The following is a 22,048-nucleotide window of genomic DNA, read 5'->3' on the forward strand; positions in this document are numbered from 1 at the left end:
AAATAAATGTTCAGAACAAAAAAAAACCCAGATGCTCATGGAAAAAATATAAGTGTTTAATGTATTTATGAGTTCGTTTTGGAATTGAAAATGACTATACTGTCCCTTTAAATGATTTCACACCACTTGCATTGCCTGTTTTCTTCTTAAACGGGAAGAGTCCACAGCTGCATTCATTATTTTTGTGAATTCAGAACCTGGCCACCAGGAGGAGGCAAAGACACCCCAGCCAAAGGCTTAAATACCTCCCCCACTTCCCTCATCCCCCAGTCATTCTTTGCCTTTCGTCTCAGGAGGTTGGCAGAGAAGTGTCAGACGATTGAAGATAGTCTCTCATGGAGGGTAGTACTCTTCGAAATGGGACTGGAGTTTTAAGTATTCCTGTCAGCCTCTCAGTGAGAGCATGGGTGAAAGTTAGAGTCCGGAGATGCAGGGAGAGTCTTTCTGCGAAACCATCCCGACTCATATTAACAGCTCCTGGGCAATCAGCGTTGACGAGTTTCAGTTTCTCTGCCTGCCTTTATTCACTCAAGTCCATGTCAGAAGCGAGGCTAATATCTGTCAAACTTGAAGGGCCGTGTTCCTGTTCCACGGCGTAGATTCCAGTAAGATTTTTTCATTTCAATTTTGATATGTGAATGTAATGTTAAACGAAATAATTCAGGTTCCCAGTGGGACTCCTTTATCTTATGGAATCAAGGGTTAATATCTCCTGAGGGGGGTTATTGAGCGGGGGAAGGGGGGCTTTAATCATGTTTGCTATGTGATTTTGTCTACTATTGTGTTGTGATATTTGGGCTCATGGCTATTCGGACATAACGGCCTTATTTCATCAGTTTGTGCGGTCCGAGGGACTGGCACACTTTTTGGCTTACACGTTGCACCTTGTGACCGAGTGTGGACACGTTGTATTCCATTTCCGCACCTTGATCGAGTGGCGACGGAGAGAATCTGTTTGTTAGTTGTCAGGTGGTGGTGGTGGTGGTGCGGTTAGTGTTTGTCCATAATTGCAATCTCCAAGTTATGGAGGATTCTGATTTTTTTGGAGACGGATATCTCAGATTTGGAGTATACGTTTTGCGAAGAATATGAAATGGCCAGGGTTTTCCATGCCCATCAGTTATGTTCCGATTGACGTTCTAGAGTACTCTCTTCCCCGAGTCATTTCTTCTCTGGAACTGATACTGGCAATTTTGTGGTCGTGTGCGCAATTCTTTGGAAGCTGCACGTTTTATATATCAGAACTAAGTTTTGATTATAGTTTATGTTTTCGATCCCTTTGAGGCTTCGATTTTTCTTGGACCTTGGACAGTTCAGGTGTTCCTTGTACCAGGCAGGTACTGGTCAGGTGCTAGTTGCTGTTCCTTAGGGTTCATGTCACCCACGTGGTGCCAGGGTGCCTGTTATCCTGTCGGGTGTTGTCGTTCACTTGTTGGAGTGTTTATTTGTTGTTTATTTACCCTTTAATTGAGGAGGTGTTTCGTTTTCTTAAACGTCAACTTGCTCCTCGTCCTCCATGAACGGAGTGTCAGGGATTGTATAGGTCCTTTGCCGTCCCTTATCTCTACGACTCCTCGTGGGTCCTGGAGGTTTTTTGGCCTCGGTACTGAGGTTCTCCATTCCCAAGGGGTTTGGTGGTCTGAATGACCACGAGACAGTTGGGGTACCAGTTTGGATAACGATTTTCAATCTTGGTATTTTCCGAGTGTCTGTTTTTCTTCTGACCTAGTCACAGGTACTCCTTGAGGTTGCGGGAACTGGTTCTTACTTCTTAAATGGTCTGGTCATCTGAGTCCGGGAGTTCGGGTATGTCCGTCTTCCCCTTTTTTTTCAGTTTCTCACAAGCTCTCATATGTTGAACGCAGGGGTTGGGTTCCCCCCCTTTTTTCCTTGGCAACCACCTCTGGTCCGCTTCTCAGCGGGATTTATGGGGTTGTCTATGTTAACCTAGTACAGGGTTTTCTGGGAGGCTGATCTTGTGAGGATCTGTGAGTTTCCATCTAAGGGGTGTATTACGCTCACCGGTGTAGCCTAGCGGGTCGCCTAGTTGCCCACATGGTTAAGGTGGCGTGTTGAATCCCACTACTGTAGTATGTCTTCATTTTATGAAGACCTGTCTCTGGTAAACCCCAGGGTCCTTGCTCCCAGAGTTCTGCTCCACCTATGGGTGCAAATTGCGATCTCTGGGGCCTGTCTAGATGTCTTCTATGATATTGGTCTGAGACTCTTGCGAGCGTCCAATGTTCAAGGCCACGGGGTGTGGAATGCTCTACCTAGAATGCCCTTCTCCGTATGAGGCAACTTGGTGGTTTCTCAGGACATGTAACCTGTCCTGGGTTTCGGGGGGTCTGGCCTAGGGCCATGTCTCTTGTATGAGTTTTTGGGGTCCGGATCGCTGCACTCGGTCCTGGGAGGTTCATTTTCAAGCTTTAGGGTTTAGAACGTCTGCTTTTCCCTTAGAAGGATTGGTTTTATCTCTCATGGGAGATTTGGTATCGGCCTGTAGGTTAGTTTGCTGCCTTTCAGGTGGATCTGTGGTTGTCTTCAGGGGCAACTTTTGCAATAAGGTGGACTCAAGGTTGTTTGTCTCAACTGAGCTGGTAGTACTGACCATTGGGTTATTACTCAATGGTAGTGTTTTACTATTCTCTTTTGTCTCTTCACCTTGCCTACGGCTGGGGAAGTGGTCCCCTTGGCTCTTGTCCTTTTGGGGAGGATTTGGAAGCATACAGATTCCATGGGGGCCCTGTGGGTCCTTATCTTCTCGTTCGAGGATTCTTTTCTTCCCTCCTTGCGTGTGGGATGCGTGTGGGATGTCAGGGGTGCTGGTTCTGGTACTACTCTGTGCCCTATCTCCCCTTTTGGGAGTGTTCCTTCTTAGAGGAATTTGAGCAAGTAGAGCCAGCTGAGCTGGATATTTAGCTTTTGCTGTCTAGCAAGCGGAAGGTTTGCAGTTTGAATCCAGCGGCATCTATTTGCACTTGATATGTGTGCTCGCAAGTCTTATATCGGGGCAGTTACTAGTAATTGGTCAATGGGTTAGTTCCTATTAGGACTACCACTCTTCTTGAGTCGGGTGTTACCAGCCCCTTTTTGGGTTGAGTCCGTTCCTTGGATTTGAGGTCAGAGATCTGTTTGCTCCACTGGTGTTCCTTTCTCCACTGGTTGCATTGCATTGCTGCTGGTGTTGGATGTCTCTGGGGGCACTCTCTGTGGGATGGGGGCCCTTGAGGACTTAGGGTCAGCTTGCTGCCCTGGAGCTGGAACTCGCAAGTTCTGTCAGTTGTGTTTTGTGTTTCACAGTGAGCTCTTTTTTCCTGAGACAGTTAGTTTTCCATCCTGTTGGGGGGCTCTGGGTTTTCCTTCGGTCCTGATATGGGTTTCCTACCTATATATTGCTAGTTTTAGCGATTGTGTCTGCTAGACTAGGGTCCAGTGGGGAGTTTGTGGCTTCCTTGGAGCACCATTAGTTATATGGTGCTGTGTCAGAGGATCTGAGGTTGGATTTGTTCTTCCTTGCGATCGCTCTCTCTTAGGTGGGAGTGTCTATTGGGAGAGGGACTTCTTAGAGAGTTCTTTTCCGTGGGTAGTTGTCCTGAAACCACTTTTGTTTCGCTTGTCTTGGGCCGTTGGTTCTTTGGATCTCCTTTTACGTACTCCGTTCTTTCCCTTCAGGGGTAGGTGGAGGTGCCTTTCCTTCGGATACATTAGTGCGATTTGGGATCCTTGTAGGACTTGGCTATTCTTAGGCATTGTGCTCAGTGGAATCTCTAAGAATTTTTAGTGGTTTTCAGCACGGCATGCCGGTTGTTTAAATGATGGGCAGTTATTTTTTCATTTTTTTATGGGTAAATTCAGGCTGTGGTGCCCTTCGAAGCCGTCTTCTGTACCCGCCCATTGTTTGCATTCAGTGTATATATATATATATATATATATATAGCTTGGGTATTATTTCCCCAAAAGTAATGAATGCAGCTGTGGACTCTTCCCGTTTAAGACGAAAAACTTAAACTATACTTACCTGATCATTTTCTTTTTTTCTGACGGGAAGAGTCCACTGCTTCCCGCCCGCTTTTATCGATGTGGCGACTGTGATTTAGTTTCTTCTTCTGGCACCTTTTTCACCCTGATATTTCTCCTACTGTTCCTTGTTCCCTCGGCAGAATGACTGGGGGATGAGGGAAGTGGGGGAGGTATTTAAACCTTTGGCTGGGGCGTATTTGCCTCCTCCTTGTGGCCAGGTTCTGAATTTCCATAGAAACAAGAATGTGCCGGCACAGCTAAGAAAAAAGAGTTCTCCGTGTGTTGAAGATGGAGAGAGGCACATGAGTCGAGATGTAGACATTAGGGCCACTTTGCAGGGCTTTGACCAAGAGAACCGTGCTGTATTATTTTCTACACAATACAAACATATTACAGTGTAAATGCCCTTTATGTAAATATGTTTTCTTTATAAACTCTTAAAGGGATACTGAACCCAAATTTTTTTCTTTCGTGATTCACATAGAGCATGACATTTTAAGCAACTTTCTAATTTACTCCTATTATCAAATTTTCTTTATTCTCTTGGTATCTTTATTTGAATTGCAAGAATGTAAGTTTAGATGCCGGCCCATTTTTGGTGAACAACCTGAGTTGTCCTTACTGATTGGTGGATAAATTCATCCACCAATAAAAAAGTGCTGTCCAGAGTTCTGAACCAAGAAAAATGCTTAGATGTCTTCTTTTTCAAATAAAGATAGCAAGAGAGCAAAGAAAATTTGATAATAGGAGTAAATTAGAAAGTTGCTTAAAATTGTTGCTCTATCTGAATCATGAAAGAAAAAAATTGGGTTCAGTGTCCCTTTAAATACAAATATTCTCCTCTCATTTTGATTTGGCCTCTTGCAAGGAATTAAAAAACCCAAAGATTCTGCAAATCAGTTTTCTTAAAGGGACAGGAAACCCCAAATTTTTCTTTAATGAAAGAGCATACAATTTGAAACAATTTTCCAATTTACTTATTTTATCAAAGTAGCTTTGTTCACTTTGTATCCTTTTTGAGAAGCTTACCTATGTAGGCTCAGGAGCTGGAAACTTGCTTCTGATTGGTGGCTTCACATATATACCTCTTGTGGTTGGCTTACTGATGTGTTCAGCTAGCTCCCAGTAGTGTATTGCCAAGAGAATAAAGCAAAATTGATAATAAAAGTACATTTAAAAGGTGTTTACAAAAGTATGCTCTATCTGAATCATGAAAGAAAAATCTTTTCTCTTTAATTTTTTGAGATTGCCTTTACATGCTTAAATTATAAAAAGGCTATAAATTACATATTTTTTCTTAAGTAGGGATGAGGAACTATGAGTTTGTCATTTAGGCTGAACCTGGGGGAAAACTGCTCTTCCAGACGAGTATCTTCCCCGGAATTTTCATGTGTGGCTACGACTTGCGTTGCGAGTGGCGCAGGGGATTCTCACTAGAGGACAAAAAGAACTGGTTAATAGACGTCTGAGTGAGAGTGACTGCTACCTTACATTTAATATACTAGCACGCATTGTGCTCTAACATCTGTGCGGTCAACAAAACTAAAAGCAGCAAACATCAAAGATTAGCCAGACTTAACAATTAAAGATGAAACTTCAAGAAGCCAAAAGCCAACAGGAACCGTCTTCCTTCTGACAACAGACCGTATAATCAGCTTGCAGGTGACAAGGAGGTAGGCGTGCGTAAACACAGCTAGAGGACAGCCAGCAACTCGCTACCTAGACAGGTATCAGAGATGAAAAACAGGAATAAAAAAAAATTATTATGGAAAACAATTATAATCTATTTCCTCTGAAATTAAAGGGATGCAGTTACAGCTATACTTATACTTTGTTACCAGCTGATAACAGAACTGGGCAGGCAGGTCTTTTGGGTATGAAACTGGGGCCCGCTGGGCAGGTCTGATGCCAACATTAGCCTGGTAATAATATATATTGATGTCAATATTTTGTTTAAATATTAAAAAATGCAAAGTGTTTGTTTACTTTAACTAATAAGCACCGTCCTGTTGTAACTGAGGCTTTCTTCTCTGCTGAGGACATTTAGGGACAGCTCTCTAGAGTTTGCAGCCAATGACAGTGTAGAATATAGCAGTGTTAAGTCTGCACTTCCTTGGCTATCAGGAATTAAGTGTGCTGTAAAATGTTTTCCCCTTTAATGTGTTCCCAGTGATCTATAGTATATGTTTGATTGGATTAAATTGCTTACAAATAGTTACTTCATCTTTATTGTGTGATTTGAAATAGCTACTTTTGCCTTTTGTACCCCACCTATACTGAAAAATGTCAATACTTGAGTATTCGATATATTAAAGGGACAGTCTACTTCAGTTTGTTTTAAAAAAAATAGATAATCCCTTTATTACCCATTCCCCAGTTTTACATTAATATACTTTTTACCTCTGTGATTACCTTGTATCTACGCCTCTGCATAGTGCCCCCTTTTCTTAGATCTTGTGACACACATGAGCTAGCACTGTCTAAGTGTGAGAACAAAGCAAATTTGATGATAAAAGTAAATTGGAAAGTTTTTTTAAAATTGCATGCCCTATCTGAATCATGATAGTTTAATTTCACTAGACTGTCCCTTTAAAAAAATGTAAATAAGATGCTGCAGAGTGATTTACACTTCCAGTGGGAAGTGGAGAGATATTTGTACTATAATGTTCATTTTCAATTGCACTTGCTTTGAGTAATTAGACAGAGATAAGATAAAGGGGGGCATTGTGCATATATAGAGAAAAGAAGATAAACATGTCTACTCTCCCTGCAAGCTCAGCCCATTTGGTTTCAGCTAACAAAACACAGCTAAATGAGCAGTTTCTCCTTCATATATACTCTGCTGTTGCTGGTATAACAAGTCATAGGAAACAACACATCTTCAGTACACTGTCCCTAATTACAGGAAAGGGGACACTTTGTAAAAGTATACTGCAGTTTAGTTTTTTACATTTTATATAACAATCTCAAGGTGTTACACCTCCTTTTAAGCTCCCTGGGAGAATGGGAAACTGTAAATAACCTTATGATGTCAGGCAGCAGTCCTGGAGCAATCTGGGATCATTTGACAGTCAGTTCTACTGTGTGTCACTCCCTGAGTCCAATGGTACCCCCAAAGTATCCCAGCACTGTGTGTAAGAATCACAGAACTCCCGCCAGCGAGTGCCCTATTGCTTCTTCTGTCTTCAAAAACTAGCTTAGGTTGTTCAGAAGGGAGTTGCCTCACTTTAAATTTACTGCACAGTTCTGCCTTTTTCCTTTGTTTTTTTATTTTTATTTAATTATACACATTTGTTTTTGTTTTATCATATTTCTCACTTCCAGGTTGTTCTGCTTTTTTCTTTTTGTTTGATAACATCTGAGGGGCAGCATCTGCTCAGTGCAGGTGTCCCAGAATGACACGAGTGTCTGAATAATAAAAAAAAGTGCCTTCATTTTGTGCTAATCTCTGTTTATAGTAAATAAAGGGAAATAACTGAAGTTTAGATCTATGTCCCAGTCCTGCCTTGCGCAAGAAAACGTAGAACTGCAGCGCTTTGTGCAGAAAGGACTATTTTATCTGTTTCTTGTTGTTTTTTTTCCTGGTCTTTGTTACCTTGTTTGTATAGTTTGCAGTCACTGTCTTCTTAACGATGTGCCAAAGCAAATAAAAGTGAGTTTCTGCCAGACTTTGTATTAAAAAAGTAGAAAAATAAATGTAAATGACTTCAGCTCACAGTTCTGTTTAAGTATATCTGTAAATTCCAGGTGAGTTGGAAGATTAAAGTTTGTTTTGTTTTTGTTTCATGAAATGTACCAAAAACATTTCTATTTCTTACACGTGTGCACTCCTGGTTAGTTACTAAGGGTGTCTGCGAGTAATCGACAACTATTATTTGATTTATTTTATCATATGAAACAAGAAAAACAAATACAGTTTTTAGGCTGGAAATGTTAGCTTAGGAATTAGTCAAATGAACATTATGTTCCTCTTTATTCGTTCGTTTAACAGAAATGCTGATGATGGGGGAAAAACGTATCAAATGGAGTTCAAAAGAAAATCACCATTAAAGGGACAGTCTACACCAGAATTGTTATTGTTTAAAAAGATAGATAATCCCTTTATTACCCATTCCCTAGTTTTGCACAACCAACACAGTTATATTTATACACTTTTTACCTCTGTGATTACCTTGTATCTAAGCCTCTGCAAACTGACCCCTTATTTCAGTTCTTTTGACTGATATCCATTTTATGTTTATATCTGATTAGTTAACATATACTAGATTTACACCTGTAACAGGTATAAGTCTCCTCCCCCAATGGGTATATAGGTGTGGTGTTAGGCCATGTTTTATGTCACATGATTAAGGTCTATTAGGACCGAAACGTCGTGGTGTGTTTATTTGATGTCCCAATAAAATAACTTTATAAGCATTATCATTTTGGTGCTGTTCCTCCTTTTGGATTGTCGTTTGATATCCATTTTAGCCAGTCAGAGCTGGCTCACTGGAACTCCACGTGCGTGAGCACAGTGTTATCTATATGAAACACGTGAACTAACACCCTCTAGTGGTGAAAAACTGTCAAAATGCCCTGAGAGAAGAGGCGGCCTTCAAGCCTTAGAAATTAGCATATGAACCTCCTAGGTTTAGTTTTCAACTAAGAATACCAAGAGAACAAAGCAAAATTGGTGATAAAAGTATATTGGAAAATTGTTTAAAATGATATGCCCTATCTGAATCATGAAAGTTTATTTTGGACTAGACTGTCCCTTTAAGACTTTAGTTTTTTTAACATAAATTATTTCATACAATTTTCTAAACCCCTACTGGCAGAGAAGGGGTTAAAGGGAAGGCCTGGTCATGACAGACTATTATCATTTATGGAAAATGTATCTAAAATAAAATAATTATATTTGGGGATCTATTCATTTATGTGTTTGCTTCTAAGTCAAGTGTAGAAGAAACAGTCCTTGCATTGAGCCTAATTTATTCTGTGTGACCAGTTTGTTCCAGTGTTATTGTAGAAAAAAGTATTTTACAGACGCTCCAGGTCTGGGCAGTATGGTGTATTATTTATATTACATGCCCCCAACATATTTATTACAGTATATAGCATGCCCCAACATATTTATTACAGTATATAGCATGCCCCCAACAACTTTATTACAGTATATAGCATGCCCCAACATCTTTATTACAGTATATAACATGCCCCCAACAACTTTATTACGGTATATAGCATGCCTCAACAACTTTATTACAGTATATAGCATGCCCCCAACATCTTTATTACAGTATATAGCTTGCCCCAACATCTTTATTACAGTCTATAACATGCACCAACATCTTTATTACAGTATATAGCGTTCCCCCAACATCTTTATTACAGTATATAGCATGCCCCAGCAACTTTATTACAGTATATAGCATGCCCCAACATCTTTATTACAGTATATAACATGCCACAACAACTTTATTACAGTATATAGCGTTCCCCCAACATCTTTATTACAGTATATAGCATGCCCCAGCAACTTTATTACAGTATTTAGCATGCACCCAACAACTTTAGTACAGTATACAGCATGCCCCAACAACTTTATTACAGTATCGAGCATGCCCCCAACATCTCTATTACAGTATATAGCATTCCTCCAACATCTCTATTACAGTATATAGCATGCCCCAGCAACTTTATTACAGCATATAGCATGCCCCCAACAACTTTATTACAGTATATAGCATGCCCCAATATATTTATTACAGTATATAGCATGCCCCATCAATTTTATTACAGTATATAGCATGCCCCAACAACTTTATTACAGTATAGAGCATGCCCCCAACATCTTTATTACAGTCTATAGAATGCCGCAACATCTTTATTACAGTCTGTAGCATGCCCCCAACAACTTTATTACAGTATATATAATGCCCCCAACAACTACTAGCGTTGCAGCATCATAGCAGTACACAGATGGTGATTGGAGAGTCTTGCAACAGTATTTTTTAATTGGCTGACCTGCTTTATTTTGCTGTGGATCTGCAATGTTTGCATATTCTGAGTTGGACTCCTTTGCGGGGGTTAAACGCACAGTTATCCAGTGGTTCACATGATCTGACTACTGGTCCCATAGTCACAGAGAACATATAGTTATAATGTCACCATGTACAGAGAATATGTCTGCACAGTGTGGTTCCATCTCTAAGTTTTCTTCTGTGCTGTGATTGGCTGACTGTCAGTTACGGCACAGGTTAGTATAATATATTTTATACAGAACGGATGGAGTGACATTTCTTTTGCAGTGTTCCACTTGTATTGACACTGACTGTCTATTGCATAACAACTGTATATGTGTAAAAATGTAATAATTATTTATTATTATTATACTTTATTTATGAAGCGCCAACATATTCCGCAGCGCTGTCCATGAGTTCCATATCCCTTCAATAAAAGAAGTGTGACACTCTCATGATGTGAACAGGGTAACATAAACCTGGGGTAACTGCTATGTACCTGTTTTATAGGGTTTACTGCTGCTGTGACCACTACACCACCTAATATAATACTTATAGGCTCCTTTTAGAGATTTTGCATTTTTCAGGAATTTTTCACTCAGAATATTAAACATAGTAAAATGTAATCATTCAAACGCAAACAGGAAAGGCTTTTTCAAAATGTGAGGATGGAGGATATTCAAAACAGGGATTGTCATGGAAACGCCACAATATTTGCTTATAATGACACAAGGCCTGTCGGTCGGGGCATTCGCACTTATTTGGCTACATGTTTGGCAAGTTCCCTATCAGAACTGGATCTAAATAGCACCTTTTGTTTTGTAACAATTAGCAGTTTTTCCAGGGCTTCTGCCCTTTCTGGTGTTTTTTTTTTTATCAGTAAATGGTATTAGTAGGATAGGGCAGGATACATTTATAGTTCACCCAGCCGGGTCTTGTGGGCTGTCACTCTGTTATTCAGGGACTAAAGCTAGGAGTGCAGTGCAAGGGAAACAGTTCTTTTTAGCTTCTGTTTAAGTTATTCGGACTGTAACAGGATGTTGTAATACAAAGAATACGCGCTAAAGTCTATTAGAACAGGCCATTTTACTCTCTGGGGTAAATGAAAAAAATACAACTATCAGAAGTAAATGACATGAAAACATACTTTAAAAATAGACATTTCAGCCTGACAGTGAAGTGTAAAATGTTCAACAGCCAGTTCTTCTCAGCTGTGTGGCTATGCAGATCGTGTATTCATGCTGTACGGAAATGCACGTGGTGTATTCATGCTGTACGGAAATGCACGTGGTTTATTCATGATGTACGGAAATGCACGTGGTTTATTCATGCTGTACGGAAATGCACGTGGTGTATTCATGCTGTACGGAAATGCACGTGGTGTATTCATGCTGTACGGAAATGCACGTGGTGTATTCATGCTGTACGGAAATGCACGTGGTTTATTCAGGCTATACGGATATGCACATGGTGTATTCATGCTGTACGGAAATGCACGTGGTGTATTCATGCTGTTCGGATATGCACGTGGTGTATTCAGGCTGTTCGGATATGTACGTGGTGTATTCATGCTGCGGATATGCACGTGGTGTATTCAGGCTGTACGGATATGCACGTGGTGTATTCAAGCTGTGCGGATATGCACGTGGTGTATTCAGGCTGTGCGGATATGCACGTGGTGTATTCAGGCTGTACGGATATGCACGTGGTGTATTCAGGCTGTGCGGATATGCACGTGGTGTATTCAGGCTGTACGGATATGCACGTGGTGTATTCAGGCTGTACGGATAAGCCTATGGTGTATTCAGGCTGTACGGATATGCACGTGGTGTATTCAGGCTGTATGGATATGCACATGGTGTACTCATGATGATGGGGTGCAGTGTATACAGTTGTATGCATGTAAATGTCACAGGTTAAAGACTACATTCCTATGCTCAATACTGTAGAGCACTTTATTAAAGGGCCATAATAGTGAAAAAATGACATGCTCTAATCCGTTATAATTGTAATCCGTTAGAGCGTGTCAGTTTATGACTATCGACCCTGCTTTACTGTATATTTAACACCTGCAATGGGGTTAAACACACAGTAGAAGTGCCACTCTGGACCCACTGTGCGTCCGCCACTCATCCAATCAGAAGCACTAGTCGCACGATCCTGTTTGTTTTCTGTAGTGTTTGCTAAATACTACGTAAGGAGATAGCTGCATCCAGTTTGCTACAACAGCGTCATAAGTGCCAACTATTGATGTACACAAAGGAAACCTCCTCGTACTTTCTTATTGCGCATTGTCACAGTTTGCATGAATGAAAAAATAAAAAACAATAAACATTGAAGTCAATGCCTCCTATTCATTTATTAATGTAACAGTGAAGTGATGCGTTTACATAACGCGTAAAATCCTTTCTCATGCAGCAAGTTTAGCGTGTTGTAAAACATACGACTTGTATTTACTGAGCAAGATTTTATGCCAGGAGTTATGTGAAGGGTTCACATCTAGGGAGATATACGAGTATATGTGCTGGTGCGAACAAGGGCTGAGAGGCTGCAAAAGTAAAGATTTTCAACAAGATAAACGGTAGATTTTAAAAGATCTGTGCATCTTTATTTTTACTATACACCCACTGGTGTATTTAGGTTTTGTGCTGCCCTAGGCACTCAAAATTTTGCTGCCCAGAAATTAAAGTGAATTTTTTTTATGGCATTTCCAAAATAAATGTTCACAGGCACACACACAGTCACATACGCACACACACATACACACACAGACATACACAGGTACACACATATACACAGACACATACAGTCAGATACACACACATATACACAGACACACACAGTCACATACACCCTCACATATACACACACACAGTCACATATGCATGCACACACACACACAGTCACATACGCACGCACACATACACAGATACACACACATATACACAGACACACAAAGTCACATATGTACGCACACATACACACAGACATACACAGATACACACATATACACAAACACATACAGTCAGATACACACACATATGCACAGACACACACACAGTCACATACACCCTCACATATACACACACAGTCACATACGCACGCACACATACACAGATACACACACATATACATAGACACACATAGTCACTTACACAGACACACACACAGTCACATAAGTACACACACATACACACACAGACATACAAAGAGACACACACACAGTCAGATACACATACATATACACTCACACATACAGACACATACGCAGTCACATACGCACGCACACATACACAGTCACATACGCATAAACACAGACACATACAGTCACATACACACACACACTTATACACATAGACATACACAGACACACACAAATATACACAGACACACACACAGTCAGATACACACACATACATATATACACACACTTAGACACATACGCACGCAAAGGAACGCAGACACATACACACACAAAGACAAATTGCCCCCAAATTAACATGGGAAATCCCTTTTTAAAAAACAAATTTTTTTTTATTTTTTTATTTTTTAAAGGGACAGTCTAGTCAAAATTAAACTTTCATGTTTCAGATAGGGCATGAAATTTTAAACAACTTTCCAATTTACTTTTATCATCAAATTTGCTTTGTTCCATTGGTGGTAATTTTGAAAAGCTAAACCTAGGTAGGCTCAAACTGATTTCTAAACCGTTAAAAAACGCCTCTCAGAGCATTTTGAAAGTTTTTCACAGTTAGACAGTACTAGTTCATGTGTGTCATATAGATACCATTGTGCTCACTCCATTGGAGTTATTTAGGACTCTGTACTGATTGGCTAAACTGCATGTCTGTCAAAAGCGCTGAAATAAGGGGACAGTCTGCAGAGTCTTAGATAAAAGATAAACACAGAGGTAAAACATATATTAATATAACTGTGTTGGTTATGCAAAACTGGGGAATTAGTAATAAAGGGATTGTCTGGTGTAGACTGTCCCTTTAAATTTATTTTTTAAAACTGCACTAGGCAGTATTTTGGGGCTAAAGTTGGCGGGTCTGGGGTGTTAGAAAAAAAAATGGCACTGAAAAGTGCCTTTACCCTTTACACTGCGGTCTATGTTCCCAGTAAATATGTATATACCATGGCAGTAGGTGTTATTGCAGCGTCACAATGTATACTGACTTTAGATTGACGTGTGGCAACAGAAAAAAGCAGATTGACTTGCTACATACAGGCACTAATAGATATATGACCAGAATCTGTTTTATCCTTCTGTGCAGAATTCCATGAATGAAAACCCTTAAAGAAACGGAGTAAAAAAAAAAGAATCACAACAAGGTGGGATGGACCGGTCTTCCTGTGGATTTGATTAACAAGGTAAGATTAAAAGAACTGTAGTTCAGATCACAAGTGTCCAGTTATTACTGTTTATACAAAACTGTCTATGTGACACTGATTAAAAGTTACAAATGCATACAGATAGACACAGCTGTGTTAGTGTCATAGGTTCAGTTTATGTTAAAGGGACAGTAAATTCTAAATTAAACTTAAAGGGACAGTCAAGTCCAAAATAAACTTTCATGATTTAGATAGGGCATGTCATTTTAAACAACTTTCCAATTTTCTTTTTATCATCAATTTTGCTTTGTTCTTTTGGTATTCTTAGTTGAAAGCCAAACCTAGGAGGCTCATATGCTAATTTCTTAGACCTTGAAGGCCGCCTCTAATCTAAATGCATTTTGATAGTTTTTCACCACTAGAGGGCATTAGTTCATGTGTTTCATATAGATAACATTGAGCTCATGCATGGAGACAGCTCTGATTGGCTAAAATGCAAGTCTGTCAAAAGAACTGAAACAAGGGGGCAGTCTGCTGAGGCTTAGATACAAGGTAATTACAGAGGTAAAATGTGTATAATTATAACTTGGTTATGCAAAACTGGGGAATTGGTAATTCAGGGATTATCTATCTTTTAAAACAACAGAAATTCTGGTGTTGTCTGGAGTGGATTGATGATGAAGATTAAACAACTTTCCAATTTGCCTCTATTATGTATTTTAAGTGGTTCTCTTGGTATCCTTTCTTAAAGAGTAATCATAGGTGAGCTCAGGAGACTGCACGTGTCTAAAGTCATCTGGCAATAGTAATGATTCACACAGTTACAAACACTGCTGCCATAGACTGCTAAAGACATGTGCACGCTCCTGAGCTCCTTTCAGCCTACCCAGATTTACTCTTCAACAAAGGATACCAAGAGAACAAAGCACAATTTATAATAGAAGTAAATTAGAATTGCAGCTCTATCTGACTAATTTTATTTTGACTTTACTGTCCCTTTTAAGTAAGTTATTAGTAACTAACTGGGGAACCTAAAGTCTGTGATCTCATGTAACCTGTGTATTATTATTGCTGTGTGTCTCTGGCATTCTCTGCCTACATTACTAGTAACAGAGATAAGGGGAGCGCATCACAAAGTGTGGGATACAGAGAGTTATTGCAGAAACGATATATCCAGTTGCACAGGGCAAATAGCACATATAGGGGCTGATTTATCAAGGGCCGAACGGCCCCTGATGCCCCTGGGCTCGCCGGAAGCAGCAGTTATGAAGCAGTGGTTTTAAGACCCCTGCTCCTTAACTGGTCCGCCGCCTCTGAGGCTGCGAACATCAATCTGACTGATCCTATATGATTGTATTGATTGACACCGCAAATCTGCAGGGGGCGGCATTGCACAAGCAGTTTACTAGAACTGCTTGTGCAATGTTAAATTCAGCGATGTCTAGCGGAAAATGCTACGCTACAGCCTTTCATGTCCGCCAGACAATGATAATTCAGCCCCATAGAATGAGCAGAAGAGAGTTGTGTTCACAGAATGAGAACATATTGGTGCAATATCAGGTACAGCACATAGCACTTGCACACATAGCAGTAATATGCATATAGAGCCATAGAGAGAGAGCTGAGACAGAACATGCAGAGACAGCAGGAGACAGATGTGTACACAGAGAGAGAGATATGACACTATTATGTGTATTAGTGGCACACAGAGCATGTGAGACAGAACATGCAGAGACAGCAGGAGACAGATGTGTACAGAGAGAGAGAGATATGACACTATTATGTGTATTAGTGGCACACAGAGCATGTGAGACAGAACACGCAGCGACAGCAGGAGACAGATGTGTACAGAGAGAGAGATATGACACTATTATGTGTATTAGTGGCACACAGAGCATGTGACACTATTATGTGTATTATGTGTATGACACTATTATGTGTATTATGTATTATGTGTATTATGTGTATGACACTATTATGTGTATTAGGGGCACAGATAGCACATGAGACAGAACATGCAGAGACAGCAGGAGACAGATGTGTACACAGAGAGAGAGATGACACTATTATGTGTATTAGTGGCACACAGAGCATGTGAGACAGAACATGCAGAGACAGCAGGAGACAGATGTGTACACAGAGAGAGATGACACTATTATGTGTATTAGTGGCACACAGAGCATGTGAGACAGAACATGCAGAGACAGCAGGAGACAGATGTGTACAGAAAGAGATATGACACTATTATGTGTATTAGTGGCACACAGAACATGTGAGACAGAACATGCAGAGACAGCAGGAGACAAATGTGTACAGAGAGAGAGAGATGACACTATTATGTGTATTAGGGGCACACAGAGCATGTGAGACAGAACATGCAGGAGACAGATGTGTACACAGAGAGAGATAGGACACTATTATGTGTATTAGTGGCACACAGAGCATGTGAGACAGAACATGCAGGAGACAGATGTGTACACAGAGAGAGATATGACACTATTATGTGTATTAGTGGCACACAGAGCATGTGAGACAGAACATGCAGGAGACAGATGTGTACACAGAGAGAGATATGACACTATTATGTGTATTAGTTGCACACAGAGCATGTGAGACAGAACATGCAGAGACAGCAGGAGACAGATGTGTACAGAGAGAGATATGACACTATTATGTGTATTAGTGGCACACAGAGCATGTGAGACAGAACATGCAGAGACAGCAGGAGACAGATGTGTACAGAGAGAGATATGACTATTATGTGTATTAGTGGCACACAGATCATGTGAGACAGAACATGCATAGACAGCAGGAGACAGATGTGTACACAGAGAGAGAGAGATATGACACTATTATGTGTATTAGTGGCACACAGAGCATGTGAGACAGAACATGCAGAGACAGCAGGAGACAGATGTTTATACAGAGAGAGAGAGATATTACACTATTATGTGTATTAGTGGCACACAGAGCATGTGAGACAGCAGGAGACAGATGTGTACACAGAGAGAGAGAGATGACACTATTATGTGTATTAGTGGCACACAGAGCATGTGAGACAGCAGGAGACAGATGTGTACACAGAGAGAGATATTACACTATTATGTGTATTAGTGGCACACAGAGCATGTGAGACAGCAGGAGACAGATGTGTACACAGAGAGAGATATTACACTATTATGTGTATTAGTGGCACACAGAGCATGTGAGACAGCAGGAGACAGATGTGTACACAGAGAGAGATATTACACTATTATGTGTATTAGTGGCACACAGAGCATGTGAGACAGCAGGAGACAGATGTGTACACAGAGAGAGATATGACACTATTATGTGTATTAGTGGCACACAGAACATGTTAGACAGAAGTCACAGAATATACAGAGGCAGCAGGAGAGAGATGTTTTTAAATTCTGTTCATATTCATAAACTTGAGCTGATATAGTTGCTTATCCGTGCAAAGTTTCTACCTATATATTAAGTTTTAATACAACCCACCATGTGCCTCACAACTAGATATTTTGGAGGGGGCAAATCTCCTTTTGCACAAAAACGTCTGTATCTTGCTGTCCTACAAATGTCCCTCTTTGAAAAGACTCCTGATTGTAAATGGGAAATTCCACAAACAAATTGATGACAATTCATGTTCTTTATATTTGTCTCTTTGGATTTGAAAAAAAGGGAGTGTGTTTGGTTTGCTGTATATATTAAAAAACACAGGTCAGGTGTAATAAATATTGCTTGCTTAGGGGGTGCTATCGTAATATACCAGGAATATCAGCAAATAAATGTGGCTGACATATGTATGTGACTTGCCACTTGAAATGTTGCAAGTGAAAATTGCCATCATGTAACTTTATGGCCGGTGTCTCCAATAATGTTGACCGAGCCTGGTTCAGATTGAGGCGGTTAGAAAAATAACACAAACATAAGGCGCTCCAGTGCTTTGTGAAGAGCTGATGCGATTAATCTAATGATAGGCTGTCAATATTAACCAGTATTTGGCGCCTTTTGTTGGTGATATTGGTTTGAAAAATAAAAACAAAATAACTTACATTGTTTCCAATTGAATCAAACGCAAAATGTAAATAAAGTGACAAAAATATTATTACGATCAGACTTTTGCCTTTTATTTTATTGAAATACAGATTTTATGGGGAAAAAAATATTTGTAGCCAGATGTGACAGTTTGCAGAAGAGTTTACATTTATTCAGCCTCTGTGTACTTTATAACTATTTTATTTAATGACATTGCATATTTATTATTAAATCTAAATGTATATCAGGTTATTGGGATGATAAAGTGCCTTATATGTGTCGCTTTCTGACCGGGATTCTGATAGTATTGCCAGACACAGTACATGATGCTGCAATACTTTCATGCTATAGGGATGTGTGTGACTTCAGAATCAGATGACTAAGTAGCTTTGGTTGCTAAACAACAAAGTAGTTAACATTCTACTGTGTACATACTGCCTTTAAATAAGTAGTCTCCCATAATACTGTAGCAAGTGCTTGTTGGGTCTCACAGGGATCAGAGAGCCAGTTTTATGCCAATCTGGTTGTACTCTATAATATATGGGATGAAGAACAGCTTAGTCATGAAATGATCACCTTAAACTCAAATAAATTACGTGTAAATTACTGGATTTGAGTGCTCTGGCAAATCCTGCATTCAGCAGACACGGCCATTTCATTTATAAAATTGTTAAAACACAACCGATACAGACTTAGCTTTCACTATGATTCTAAAATTGTCCTTTAAAGCTGATTCGTTAAAATTTGGAGAGCTGTATCACTCAGTAAAACAGCTTCATAGGATAAAAGGAATTGGGGAGGTTTTGTCTGTATTCATAATATTGTCCATTATCTTGTTTTATTCCATACTATTTCTGTGGGGGGCTGAGTAAACATTTAACCCTTGTGCTACCAATGAGGACTGCAAGGTTTTGCTCCTCAGTGAATTGCTGCCCAATCTGGTAGCGGATGGGTTAACAAGCAGACACATATCGGCAATTCAGATCATTAAAAATAGATTGGACTAATATGACCTTTAATTTTGGAGTGGGAAATACTGGGGCAGTATAAGGAGTACTTTGTTTTTCATTGAGAGGTTATCAGGAGAACAGATATCAGGGCAGCGAAAGAAATGTATAATGACTGTATCCAGCGTATTCACTGCTCACTAGGTCATTAGCAGTACAGTGTACAGCTGGGATGTAATGTATTACACACTAATGGTAACAGGAAAAGTCAAATAATGCTGCTTTTGCTAAGAAACTAAAATATATTAGTTTATAATGACACCGTTACTAATTATTTGTTATTTTTATTGCACTTTTATAGGCAATAGTTTATCTATTGACTGATAAAAAAAACAAAAAGAGATGACGTTTGTTACCTGTTCATTTGTATTTGTTGCTTATAGGTTTTCTGGTGAGTCCTGAGCTTTACAGACACAGTTCGGTATTAGACACCTCCTAGCGATTAAAGCACACTGTGTAGTCTAGTACCTCTGTATATAATTTATCACACAGCAGTGGTATATTTGCTTCTTGTGCTGCCCTAGGCACTAGGAAATTCCTGCCTCCCAAACCCCCTCCCCACCTCTAACAATTGTAGTTTATCAAGGGTAATGTAGTCGCACATGTACCAGGGATAAGTGATTTGTAAAATGTTTGGTTACTTGGGAGTTCAAACACATCATGACATAGAACTATCCCTTACAATGTGCTGCCCCCCTTTATAATGCTGACATAGGCACAGTCTTAGGTTACACTACGCCCTGTTAAAGACTTGGGACATCACTGTTAGCCAGTTGCAAGCATTTATTTGCCAGCCCTCTGGCCAGTACTTCCAGTAGCCTCTGGGCCAGCGGCAGTAAGTTTAGCTTGTTAGGGATATAGGTTGCAATGTCACTTCCATCTGCTCTGGACCTGACAAACAGCCCATCAACACTGTTAACATATTGGCTACCATATGGACTAGCTTAGCTCTCCAGGAACGCATGGGAGAGCAGACCTCCGGATCGCCAGCTGACAGCGTGAAGGGCAGGTTGAGAAGGGCTCAGGGCCTCTTGCGAAGTCTCTTTCCTCTCTCCCTGCATTAGCTGCAGGGTGTTTGTTCATTGCTCTGTTTCTGGGGCTGCGCTAGATCACTGACCTTCATGTCTAAGTGGACTGGACAGTTGTAAGTCCATCCTTCAGGGTTTCAGTGAAGCGATGTCAGCTGTGTGCTCGCCAGCTGCTAAACTACAGGCACACAATGAGTAAAGATATAGTTTGTCTGACATCCTGTTAGAATCAGAGACCTGTATGCAGAGAGAAATTAGCAACATGCCGTCTGTGTTACAGATTCTTCCCCTCGCCCCTGTCCTGAGAAAAATAATTATGTTATTTACTCCAGCAGTATTTTATAATCTGACAAGCTGACTTATTGGCTTAAACAGCCATTTCTATCTCTATTTGTCTGTCTGCCTGTCTATATCTATTTCTATCTATATATTTATCTGTCTGTCTATCATCTATCTATCTCTGTCTGTCTATCTATCTATCTATCTATCTACTCATCTGTTCTATTTCTATCTATCTGCCTTTCTGTCCTATTTATATCTGTCTATATCCATCTGTCTATCTGTCCCCGTATGTCAATTTTTACTATGATCAGATAAGGATCTGGTAATGACAATGTGACATGTTGGTGTGTATTATCTGTATACAGCAACACGTCTGCACTATTGTTTATTGACAACACTAAGCTTTTGAACATGGCTTTAGTAGCATGTGGTGCAGAACTGTGCAGACATAGACCTGGCCACTTAAACTCAGGATACATTCCTATAATATCGTTTACCGTCTTGGAAAGATTTAACAGGGGTTACAGTGGAAGTTACAGTATTCTGGCCACTTACCTGAGTTACCTCATGGATAGAGTGGGTGAGACATCTATTGCCCATATTGTGTGGCAAAGCCTCAGTTATAGAGATCGTCCTGCACACTTGAATCCCTCTGTGATTTTTCGTCTCACATTTTTACCTGTGGACGCAGATTGCAAATACTCATTTCTTTGTTGCTGTGGACTTGCCTGTGCACAGGACCATGTTTGTATCAGCTTCAAAAATAGAGTAGTGTTATAGTAACAAAACACGTATGATCCTGTGGTGCTGTGATGATCCTGTGGTGCTGTGATGATTCAGTGGTGCTGTGCTGTAAAGATTATGTGATGCTGTGCTGTGCTGATTCTGTGGTGCTGTGATGATTCAGTGGCGCTTTGCTGTGATGATTCTGTGACACTGTGCTGTGCTGATTCAGTGACACTGTGCTGTGATGATTCAGTGGTGCTGTGCTGTGATGATTCAGTGGCGCTGTAATGTGATGATTCAGTGGTGCTGTGCTGTAAAGATTATGTGATGTGGTGCTGTGCTGATTCTGTGGTGCTGTGATGATTCAGTGGCGCTGTGATGTGATGATTCAGTGGTGCTGTGCTGTAAAGATTATGTGATGTGGTGTGTGCTGATTCTGTGGTGCTGTGATGATTCAGTGGCGCTGTGATGATTCTGTGGTGCTGTGATGATTCAGTGGCGCTGTGCTGTGATGATTCTTTGACACTGTGTTGTGATGATTCAGTGGCGCTGTGCTGATTCTGTGGTGCTGTGATGATTCTGTGGTGCTGTGCTGTAAAGATTATGT

The 22,048-nt window shown here is 40.3% G+C and overlaps 1 protein-coding gene across 6 annotated transcripts in view; it reads left to right on the plus strand.

The window, feature by feature from the left end:
* CASZ1 (castor zinc finger 1) overlaps positions 1-22,048 on the plus strand; it is a 569,556-nt gene that overhangs the window by 93,415 nt on the left and 454,093 nt on the right. For all 6 annotated transcript variants that reach the window (XM_053691479.1, XM_053691482.1, XM_053691481.1 and 3 more), the window contains exon 2: positions 14,303-14,399. The gene's annotated coding sequence lies outside the window, so the exon portion shown is untranslated. The remainder of the gene's footprint in view (positions 1-14,302; positions 14,400-22,048) is intronic.

Source organism: Bombina bombina, chromosome 8 (genome assembly GCF_027579735.1).
Source record: "Bombina bombina isolate aBomBom1 chromosome 8, aBomBom1.pri, whole genome shotgun sequence".
Classification (NCBI taxonomy): Eukaryota; Metazoa; Chordata; class Amphibia; order Anura; family Bombinatoridae; genus Bombina; species Bombina bombina.